Source organism: Arachis hypogaea, chromosome 3, assembly GCF_003086295.3.
Source record: "Arachis hypogaea cultivar Tifrunner chromosome 3, arahy.Tifrunner.gnm2.J5K5, whole genome shotgun sequence".
NCBI lineage: Eukaryota > Viridiplantae > Streptophyta > Magnoliopsida > Fabales > Fabaceae > Arachis > Arachis hypogaea.
In genome coordinates this window covers 84,895-96,590 of record NC_092038.1, presented here as the reverse complement: position 1 = coordinate 96,590, position 11,696 = coordinate 84,895, and the positions used below count along the sequence as shown (strand labels likewise).

General features: G+C 28.2%; 1 long non-coding RNA gene across 2 annotated transcripts; it reads right to left on the bottom strand.

The window, feature by feature from the left end:
* Positions 1-736: 736 nt before the first annotated feature.
* On the bottom strand, positions 737-6,046 carry LOC112784348 (uncharacterized). Of its 2 annotated transcripts, XR_003193861.3 has the most exons (4): positions 5,398-5,843; positions 3,583-3,787; positions 2,409-2,537; positions 737-1,345 (listed from the first exon to the last, which is right to left on the bottom strand). It is a non-coding gene; the product is annotated as an uncharacterized lncRNA (long non-coding RNA). The 2 variants fall into 2 exon arrangements; XR_003193860.2 differs by lacking the exon at positions 737-1,345 and having other exon boundaries at positions 2,058-2,537; positions 5,398-6,046.
* Positions 6,047-11,696: the final 5,650 nt, after the last annotated feature.

Below are 11,696 nucleotides of genomic sequence, written 5' to 3'. Positions count from 1 at the left end.
TAAGCTAGACAAATTGATTTAACCGAAAAAATGGTTAATCAAATCTTGAACTGATCTAAATTAATATTATTCTTTTATAAATTACAATATCTTTATTATAGAGAATGATTAAAATACTCTTATTTTATATATATATATTAATTTTAAAAATTATAAATTCTAACCCTACCATAGAAAAATAAAGGACTAAAATTTAGAATTCTCAATAAATATATATATATATATATATAATAAAAATATTTTAGTCATTTTCTATAATAGGGTATTATAGTCATTTTATATAAAAAAATAATATTAATTTAGACTAGTTTAAGATTTGATTCACAATTTTTTATCAAATTAATTTGTCTAACCTAATTTTAATAAAAATAACATAATTTAATTAATTATATATATTAAATTTCAATTATTAAAAAATATCTTTATAAAAAAATATTTTCAACATCTTTATCTAGTGACTCCCTTAATATTAATGCAAGGCTTAAGATGTGACAGCTTGTTGGTGGCTTACTAAGTTACTAGTTGGGTAGGGCGTTACTGGGTTTTTTTAAAGTTCCCTGTAGGCCTGTACCTTAGCTTCAGATGCATGGTTTATTAATTAATTGATCTGCCATCCAGCTCATTGTGGTCCGTGCATATAGAGTTAATCGCTTAATCAGATTGTTGATGAATCCACAAATCGGTTTAGAAACTTATGGTTCCCAAATAGCTTAACTTATTGTTGATGAATAATAAATAGAGTAAATAATTATTTTTAATTTTAAAAAATTTAGATATTGACAAAGTTGATCATAACTGATCTAAATACATTTGATAATTATCAAATTTGTCTTTATTTGACAAAATTAATAAAATATTAACTCTATTAAAATTATTTTAAAAATATTTTTTTCCATTAATTTGTTCTATATTTTTTACCATTATTATCATTAATATTATCTCTAATATTTCGTCCACACAATCAATCTTACCTCCATTGCAAAGTCTACCATTTTACTCGAATTCCTGATCTTTCTGCGACTGTCATTCTTTTCCGCCATTGTTGCTTTTCTTGAACTCGCTGCACAAACCCTCATCCCCTCTCGTTTAATCCCCTTTTCCTTTTTTTATTTGCAAATCCTTTAATTGCTCCATTATTAAAACTCTAGCCTACTGTTCAACCCTTCATCTGCATTATACAAGTTCACACTCTATAAAACTGATCTCGATCTCCCGATTTAACAGCTCTTTTAGATCGTGAAGTCCGCCAAGTCAATGATGTGGCAGTCGGTGGTAGCATGGGATGATTCGCTGCGACGATGAAGCTTCACAACATGACGATTGTGACTACAATGATGAGCGTACACTACAAGAAAACGTTGAGTACAGTTAATTTTTTTTAAAAAATTCGCCTACAAATTTAGTGGCAAAATAAATTCGACGTTATAAACTTTACCGATAACTGTTTAGATAATAAACTTTATCAACTTTATCGTCAGATTTTTTCGTCTATTGTTAATTACCAGTAGATAATAAACTTTTAATTGCAAAATTTTAGAGTTTGTTATCGTCGAATTTTTTTCGATAAATCCGACAGTAATATATTGTTTATTATTAATAATTAAATTAAGAGTTACCGGCAGATTTAACTAACGATAATCTTACGGTAAACTTAATTTTTTAAAAATTTATTTAAAAATTTAATATATAAATTCAAATATTTAAATCTAATAATTTCTAAACTAACAATTTAATCATTTTTAGTTAAAACACAAACAAATTTAAATATCAAAATTTATTATTAAAAAAAATTCAATTAAGTAGGAAAATCAGATTTAAAAGATAAGAAATTCTCAATTATAAAAATAGAACAATATTAAATTAGAAATTGAAAGAGCAATGCTGATAAGCATTAAGCATTAGATATTAGGGCATTAAGCTATATTAATACTATGTTAGATAGAGAATTAACCATACCAAACTATTTATGATTTTAACAATTAACTAATTTATCGTCCACAAAATCAACCATACATTATCATAAATTAAGCTAATACAATAGGTAAATCAAATACCAATTTATAACCAATAAAAATTTTATTATCAATTATTATTAATATTAATCATCTAAGAGTCACCATTAACATTCCGTTATAAGTTCACAAACTATACATGAACCAAAATTAAGCAAACACCATAAAATCTTTGCAGATATATTCACTAAATCTAAAATCCACAACATCAGCCAAATACAATCATATACAAAATCAATCAATCAACTATATCAAGCACTAATTGACATTCAACTATATATCTTAATCCAGAAATATAATTTAAACCAAAAACATAACTTAAATCAATAATTAAAGTTATAATATAAATAAAAACAACTGTACATTGTTTCAGGTAGTGTTCAGTTATTGATATACCTCTTCAGCACATAAGCCACGAAATTCAGTAGTCATTTCATGAGCCAAACTTGACCACATAGCCTAACGTTGTACAGCAGCCATTTCAGTATTCTTAAAAAACTTCCTTCTTTCAAGGGGTATTCTTGCCTGAGTAAGATAAAAGATTCAATTGAGTTACTCAATACCATGTGATGTTATAAGAACATAAAAGAAAATAAATAAAGCCAAAATATGGATTATATAACATAGAACAATGTCAAAACGAAGTGTACAATTCAACGAAACAGAAAGTATAAGCAGAACTATAATTTGAAATGCATCACAAGGTATTCTCTTTTTGTAATGGCATCTTTTTGGCTCGGGTGAGGGAGGAAGGAATCCAGTCACTTAACAATATTTTTTAGGGGGTGTGTGGTTCAAAGATTAAACTTTATTACCAAGTAATCTCATTCCTAGGCATTATATTCCTAGGAATGAGATTACTTGGAATATATGATTCCCATATTTGGTTGTAAAATTTAATACATTGGAATATTATATAATAATCCTAGAAATGATTAAATTTTTGTTTGGTTGAGTTTAAATATCTTGATAATATTATGTAATATGTCAAAATTACCCTTAATCATTCAAATTAAAATATTAATGACTAAAAGTTAAATATTTTTTAAATTTACTAAAATACCTCTAATAATAAATATTTTTAGTTAAAATTATTATTGATTCTAATTTTTTTAAATTTACTAAAATACCCCTAATAACAAATATGTTTAGTTAAATTATTATTGACTCTAAATTTTTTACTAAAATACCCCTAATAACAAATATGTCAAGTTAAATTATTATTGACTCTAAATTTTTTTAAATTTACTAAAATACCCCTAATAACAAATATCTTTAGTTAAAATTATTATTGATTCTAATTTTTTTTAAATTTACTAAAATACCCCTAATAACAAATATCTTTAGTTAAATTATTATTAATTAAAATTTTTTTAAATTTACTAAAATATCCCTAATAACAAATATCTTTAGTTAAATTATTATTAACTCTAAATTTAAAATCTGTGATCAATTATGCACAAAGAAAACATCCCAATATAGAAGCATAAATATTTTGTAAGCTATACAATTATAACACAAATATAGAATTGTAAACAAAGAAAACAAGTATTATGTAAAAAAATTGTACCTTAAGATCACATCCAGGGATTTTTTCATGCAGCATTTTTTCCAAATGTTTTCCATAACCGGATTTAAACGTGCCATTGTCACACTTCCAAGAAGTAGTTGCAAGCTCCACCAAACACTCAACTAATTTTGCATCTTCGTGTGGCGTCCATTGACGCTTAGTTTGCTTTGAATTAGGTCGAGTATTCTCTTCCATTTTCTATAGACTAATAAGCAGAAAATAACACAAGATAATTTTTCATCATCTTGAAGCAAGGAATCACACAAGTATGAAAAGAACAATAATTAAAGGTCAATCACAGAATCACTGCAATCCCATTTGCAATCAAAACATAGTGATATAAAAGGCCATTGCATAAGCCCCAAAAGAAACACACCCATTGCATAAAAGGTTAACAAGGAAATAAAACAGGTTTTTTTTGTGTACTTTTCTTTTTCCAAGTCCAAAAAACAATTAACAATCCATGGAAAATTTTAGAAACTAGTAAGCACTACTGCAGCATCCAAAAAATTCCTTAGATAATGCAGTCATACACAGCCTTAACCTAGGAAAAGAAAATTCCATTGAATGCATCAAAAAGGGAGTACATTCCATCTACATTCACAAGAGAGTAAACTATAACCGAAAAAGTGAGATATTAACAAATTCCAATGCCAACCCGCAGCATAACAGCACAAAAGTACTGATAACCCATAACCCTATCATTTCTTTAGGTCTCTTATCATACTCATAACCCAATTAGTTTCAACATCCAATTCTGTACCTTCTTGTAGGATTAAATTATAAGTATTCCATCAGAAAGAATTCTATAGCAGCAAGTGCTATGCAAATAAATGAGAGAACCAAACTATTTATGACATGAAACACAATGTAAATAAAAATAGAACAAAAAAATAATAACAATAACAATAAAAAGAGGAATTGACTCAGATGATTGGTTAGGATCATTTTGTGAACTAGTGTCTAATGAGATGGGTGCTGAGATTTTGGCTTTATCATAAATCGATCTTTTCATTAAATTTCATTGAAGCTAAACATACATTTTATTATCCAATTTTGAAACATGTGCCTTGAAAAACCTTTCGGACAGAACCTGCAGCAGGTGCCATATAAGGTGGAAAATGATAGGCCTCTTATTATACACATAACCCAGACACAAAGATTACAAGGTGGAAAAAGAATGTAAAAATCACATTCATTCATGATATATTTGCATAGAGGCATTGTGCACTGATTCTTCGTATACATGTATTTAACCAATTATCGAACTAATTCAACTATTAATCATTTGGAAAGCTAGAACAAGGAGGATCTAGTCTAGCTTCCCCAGCATTAGATCTTTTCAACTTGATAAATAAATTGAAGTAAATTTTAAAGCATACTAACAACAGGCACAGACCTTAGATAATGCAGTCATACAAAATATTCCTTAGATAATGCAGCCAAACAACAGGCACAGAGCATATATCAAGTTTCAATTCAATTCATAACTGTGTTTTATCTATCAACAATTCATCACTGGTATTTTATATGAAATGTGTAACAAGAGAATTAAGGATACTATAATCAAAGAGGTCAGAACTGAAACTCAAATCACATTCCAATTCCAAACAAATTAAAAACTGAAATCACATTCCAATTCCAAGTACATACATAAGGTTGAAAAAATCTAGAACAAACCTAGAACAATTGTTTAGACGAATTGAAATGGATCTAGAAAATTGTTTCAATTTCAATTTCATTGAAACAATAAAACACATTACAATTTCAATTCCAAGTACATTCTAATTTCAATATTTCAAACCTAGAACAAACCTGTGCTTGAAAAAGATCACCAGGAACAGGAAGATGCGAGGAGGGAGAGGGGTGAGGGAGACGACACGAACAGGAAGCACAACTCGAGCAGAGACGGAGGCGAGAGATGCGCGAGCAACCAAGCTCAGACGAAGGAGAGAGACCAGACGCGAGCACGAGCACGAACACAAACGCGAACACGAACGGAGGTGAGATGTGATGATGAACACGAACGCGAACAGTTGATAGTGAATCTTCCTTCTAGAATAAGGAGCTCGGTAGTCGTGCGAATCCAGATCAGCGGCGAGGCGGCGCTGACGTCGGTGGAGCCTCCATGAATTTGGGGAAAAATTTGGCTAGGGTTTCGTTTTCATGGAGGAGTTGCTCTGCTAGGGTTTAGTTTTTTGTGAAATGAGTGAAAGATCTGAAGAAAGAGGGTTAGAGTTGAAGGGCATTTTAGTCTTTTTACATTGTGATATACATTCCATTCCCATTGGAATTAAAGATAACCATGGGGAAGATGGAAATGAAATGGGTGGAATTTTGATTCCAGGGAATAAAATATACCCAGGAATAAATTTTTAACTCTTGAACCAAACATGGGAATAAGATATTCCCATCTCAACATTCCTGGGAATACACTTGTATTACCTCCAACCACACACACCCTAAAGATAACCATGGGGAAGATGGGAATGAAATGGGTGGAATTTTGATTCTAGGGAATAAAATATACCCAGGAATAAATTTTTAACTCTTGAACCAAACATGGGAATAAGATATTCCCATCTCAACATTCCTGGGAATACACTTGTATTACCTCCAACCACACATATGGAATCAACAACGAACAATGTGCAACTATTTGGGTACCAACCTAGGTCCACAACAAGTAGCAAGTGAAGAAACTCTAGAATTGCTCCGAGGAAGAGCGCCCTGTGACTCAAGCTCACTGATAATCCCTTGCACAACCTAGCAAGCATTCGCCGTCATAATTCTCAACACCATTCACATTCAAACGCAAAACACACATAATCAAAATAGAATTTTAAAAAATCTTAAATAAAAACATAATTAAAAACTCTAAATCTGAACTAATACATGAACTAAATCTAAAAAACAGTTAAATCTCTAATACAATCACTCTAATTGTAAATTTTCTAATACATAACAAATTAAAATTAGATAAATTAGGATTTAGAATTTTTTAAATAAATTAAAAAATAGTAGGAATAAAGAGAAGGACAACATATCTGGAGGAAGGAAGGAGATAGCTCCGGTAACACAAGGATCGGAGCAGCAGCAACAACGATGGCAGCAGTGGCGGAGTGACAAAAATGGCAATGATAGAGCGACCAACACAACGTAAGAAGTTCATGCAGCCTTTGAACGCTGTTGGTGGTGGCCGACAATGGTGGAGGAATTGCCGGAGGTTGTTTGTGGGGGAGTGAGAGGGAGGGACAAAGAGAAAGGAGAAGGTTAGAGAGAAAGAAATGTAGTTCAAAAATGAGGAGGAGAGAGTTCACGATCCAAATTTAGGACAACATGCATTACCGTCGAATTTATCAGTGGATAAATCTAAATCTGACAGTAACGCTTTGCAAATGACCAAAACACAGTGTTCCACGAATTCGGATTACCGTCAGATTTATCCACCAATAAATTCAATGGTAATAATCGCACCAATTTTTCTTTTTTTTCCCTTCATTTATTACCGATGAGTTTACCGTCAAAAAGATAAATTTGACAGTAATTTTTTTATCCAACAAATTTATTGCCAAATTTTCCGATAATTCCATTAGTAAACTTAGTGCTAACGTCCGACGCTAAATCCGACGATGTTTAACATTTTTCTTGTAGTAATAGATGCACCGTACTACAAGGCGATTGTGCCGCTTCACGTGCCGTAACAACTGTGATTGCTTGTGTGGACCTTGTGTGGTGCAACTGTGCTGCGAACTGGTAGATTCTAGTGACGATAATGGAATTCTTATTGTTTGATATGGATAGGGTTATGTGAGGTGAAGAATAGTTGTTGCTTGACAAATTCTCTAGCAAAGGGTGGATCATAAAAAAGTTTATGTGCCATTATTTGAAAAATTGGGTTACAAGAAGGTGAAGTGCCATTCGAAATAAGATTGATGTTGGTGGCATTAAGAATTGTGAGATTTTTCTTACCCCATTATTTTATAAGCCTACATTAAGATGATGAAGTTGAAGCTTATTCGTTTACTTCTTGATTTTTTGTTTTGATTCAATTTTAAAATTATTTGAATAGCATTGTGGGATATAATAACGGTGATAAAAATAGAAAATGTTATAAAATAAATACGAAGAAGAAAGAAGAAAATAGAAGGTATTTGTGAAATAATATTAATGGAGTTAATATTTTGTTACTTTTGTTAGACTAAAATAGATTTTGATGGTTATCAAATATATTTAAATTTTTTATGGTCAGTTTTATCAATAGTTAAATAATTTTTTATTGTCAAAAATAATTATTTATTTAACAAATAAAATTTAAAAAATTAAAGACTTGAAAAAATTAAATATTAGAGTAAAGTATATTTTTTTAATTTGTTCATAAAGTTTGGCAAAAATTTAAAAAATACCTATAAATTTATTTTGTTTTAATTTTGTTCTAAAAATTTTAATTTGCATCAAATATATTTCCGACAGCTAATAAATTTTCGAAAAATTTAAAAACAATCCAACAATAATGCATAATAATTATGTTTAATTTGTTTGTATTGAAGGTTGTTATGAAATTGTTGTTGAATTTTTTCTAATTTTTTTGAAAAATTAGCCATTAAAAATATATTTGATATAAATCGAAAATTTATAGTACAACATTAAAACAAAATAAAATTTATAGATATTTTTAAATTTTTTGTCAAATTTCAAAAAAATATACTTTATCCTAAATATTAAATATATATTTTAAAAATAAAATTATCAAATTTAAATGCATTTTTTAAAATATAATTAGAATAAATGATACTTTTTATTTTTAAAACTTGGTAATTTCATTCAAGTAAATTATTTTGTGAGTGACAGAATTTGTTTTAAAAGAATGCAAAAAATTAAAAATATGACAAAATAACCAAATGTATATAGAATTTGATTTTGATATTTTATTAGCATAAAAGAGTTTTATACTTATATCTAATCATGTAAAGTGATATAAAAAATAATAAGATACTTTTTTTCTAAAATATAATAAAATCTATTGTCTTTTTTCTTGGTCACTCAATCTATTGTCTGATACTATAGAATATAGATTATATATCCTATGTTATAATACTAAATAAAAAATTAAAAGAAAAAAGAAGGAAAATGTTTTAGGAGATATACGCATATACGGTGACCGTTATTAATTGGTGGAAATTCACGTGCAGTCGACTTCACGTGAAGTTGATACTTGAGAGCCGTTAGATGATTTGACTGATTTGACTAAATTTTCATCTAACGGCTCTCAGATATCAACTTCATGTGAAGTTGATTTCACCTGAATTTTCACCTTATTAATTATTACGATAAATACGAAATTTTTACAATATTTAAAAATATAATAATTAAAGTTAATATAAAATTTTTTATTATTTGATAATATTTTCAATTTAATCACTTTTTTCTTTTTAAATTAAAAGGTTTTATCAAATAATAAAAAATATACAATCTTAATTTCACAACTATACTTTTTTAAATATTATCAAAATTTCATAACTAATATATCCACTGTAATTAATAATAACTACTATCAAACTCACCATAACTTTAAAGATAGGTGCCAAGACTAAAAATCATGCAGTAATATTACCCTCAAAACTTTATACAACGAATTAAAATATACCAAAACGTGCGTGCATACGTGGTAGAGGATGGTCTAACTACATTATTTATTTGTTTAGATGTATATAGTTCAATGAAACTTCTGGTAGTTGTCACGTAGTTGGCTGAATTAATTAGGTAAGCTGGTTTATACAGTAGATTATTTGGTTATTTTGAATTAAAGAAGCTGATTTTTCTCTAAAATATTTGGTGAGTTTAGCAAATAATTTAATTTTTAATTATGATGACAAATATTTGTTTGAATTTAAAATTTCATTTTTTATTTAATGTGTGTTTTATTATTTGTGTAGTCAATACCAAGTAAGCAAATCAATTTTTGGACAAACATTGAAATATAACTACTCCTATATCGAATTAGCATTGCATTCAGGTATAGTTCAACACAAATGAAAAAGAGAATACATCAGTATATAAGCAAGGAGGAAAAAGAAAAAAAAAATTATCAAGGACAATCAAAGCCATTTTCTTCAAAGTTTTGCTCAACATTTTGATTTTTTCATATTGCAAAGATTCAATCTTTGAGCGTATTGTCTTTCGTATATAATGGCATATCAACCAGATTTTGATTAAGGAAAGAAAATACACTCTGAGCCATCTTTTGACATTCTCTCATTTATCTTTAATTTTCCTTTACTTTTATTCATTATTTACCATGTTTTTCTGATTCTATCTTTTTGTAATATTGAAAAGACAAATATTTCAGGCATTTATTAAAAAAAAAACTATTTATATCATTTTGATGTAATTTGTTTTTTAAGTTGATGAATTTAGTTGGTTTTTCATAAGGGGTGACAAATAGGCTAGTCCGTCCTGCACTGCCTAGTGTGACGGTCTTAAATTCTTCCTCCGCTCCTCTAACGGCAAGTTGGCGGGGTGACAGGCTTAGGCCACCAAGTTTTTTTCTTTTTTTTATAATAAATCATTAAATATTAAACAATATACATAATTTTACAACAATTTCAATAAATTTATAATTTTTAAAGATATAAAAAAAATTATAATTTCTAAATTCACAAACATGAAAGTCTTTATAATTCTAAATATGTATAAACATAAATACATAATCATCAACCAAATTTTTTGAAACAATAATAAAATCAACATTGTCCAAAATAAAATAAACATTGTTCAAAACATATAATTAAATATCTTCAAGTCTATAATCAATCAAACATAGAACATAATCCAAATTATAACTTAGAACATTTTTAATTATCATTAAAAAAAACGATGGCCTGTCGGGGAAGCCCGCCCCACCCCGCCAAAGCCCATGAATTAGGCGATGCAGCCGTGCAGGTTAGACAGACTTTTTAATTATAGCAGTTTTAAATTTTTAGTTCGATCTGCCTTTTTGACAGATTGCACGGGTTGGGCCAGCGAATTTCGGCCCGTTTGTCACCCTTAGTTCTCCTTATTAAGTTATGATAACACTTAGTGTAAAACTAGGTTAGGTGAGTTTAGTCAAAAGTTTAGGTGATTTTTCGATGGAATTAGGTTGTAATCTTTGGAATTAGTGATTCTAATTTTTTTTAAATTATAGTGAAAAATTTTACTATTATTGTGGTGGAGATTGAATGTTAGTCACATTATATTGAAGTTGCGTTTGTTTACAGGTATGGTACACTAAAATAAGGACACAACGGCGCAAAACCATGTTTGACAAATAAGACATGAATATAGAGTCATAAATATTGTGTCCAAAGACACTAAATTAGCCTCTTTTGTGTTAGAGACACTATTAAAAAACACAAGTTATTTTTTCTTTTATTATTCCTATTAATTTTTCATAAATATATTTTTATTATTTTTTTCTAATTTTTTGTGTAAAAAAAAGAGTAAATTGAATTTTTATAATTTGTTCTTTCTTATATTTAATTTATCACCAAAACAAAATATAAAAACATTATTTTTTGTATTTATATTTTTTGTGTCTTCATCTCAGAATCAAATACGGTCTAAGTGATTGAATCAAAATACATAGTAATACAAACTTTTCTTCTTTCATTAGTTCTGCATTATGTCACCACGAGACAAAACAAAAAAATTTCATAATTTTTCATTTTTTAGCCAAAACATACAGCAACTTTCTTTTTAAACAGATTTTGATATGTCAATATAAAGAAGTCCTAGATTCAACTTTTTTTCTATGCGGATCAAAATCTTTAATATTGTCAAAATTGACTATATGAATATAATGAGTAAAAATAGATCTAATAGTCTAATTATATATTTTTTGTTAGTAGTAGAATTTATTATAAATAGCCAAATTAAATAGGGATGATAGTGATATAATGAGTAAATATGTGTAAGCTTTTCATACACAAATTTGATTATTAATCCAAAATTCTATTGATGTTAGCCTTAACTCTTAAAAGAAGTCTATATATTTTCCTGTAACTCAATTCCATTAGTTAAAAGAAATTTTCTTTAACTTTGTTGTTCTTAATAGTTTCAGTTAATTTTACCAT